At 42.4% G+C, this 589-nt stretch overlaps 1 pseudogene; it reads right to left on the reverse strand.

The window, feature by feature from the left end:
* Window positions 1–202: 202 nt before the first annotated feature.
* Window positions 203–589, reverse strand: part of LOC108309168 — a 4,561-nt pseudogene continuing 4,174 nt past the window's right edge.

The raw sequence follows: 589 nt of genomic DNA on the forward strand, positions 1-589 counted from the left end.
AGTATCAACAAGATCCTTGGATGGAGCCATAGGCTGCCAGCTTTCCACTTTTGCTTTCAAATTCAAATGCGTTTTCTGGAAGAATCAAAGCTTTTGCTATTTATATTTTTTTCTTAATCAGTATCACTGTTCATAATCTACTGGATGATTGATAAGATGCTTTCCCATGTATTATTTCATTTGAACGTGACAATCATGTAAGTTACTTGCTTTTGTTGTTGTCAGACAAGGATTTGTGGCACCCTAGAGGCCAGACGGTGGTGGGCCCACAACCTTCAGCTTCAGACAGGCCTTGGATAAACTCGTCGCTTACTAACAGGGTGACCAGGGTCAACGTCCTCTGGTTCCTTATTTCTAAAATGTCTGACTACTTGTAAGCAAGAGGAATAATGTGGAAAAAGAACCTTGCCAGATGCTTAGCACATAATGGGTTCTTTTTTTTTCTTTTTGAGACAGAGTATCACTCTGTTGTTCAGGCTGGAATACGATGGAGAGATCTCTGCTCACTGTAAACTCCACTTGAGTTCAAGCGATTCTCCTGCCTCAGCCTGCAGAGTAGCTGGGGTTACAGGCACATGCCACCATGCCT

The sequence above is a fragment of the Cebus imitator genome, unplaced genomic scaffold, assembly GCF_001604975.1.
Source record: "Cebus imitator isolate Cc_AM_T3 unplaced genomic scaffold, Cebus_imitator-1.0 Scaffold92, whole genome shotgun sequence".
Taxonomy (NCBI): domain Eukaryota; kingdom Metazoa; phylum Chordata; class Mammalia; order Primates; family Cebidae; genus Cebus; species Cebus imitator.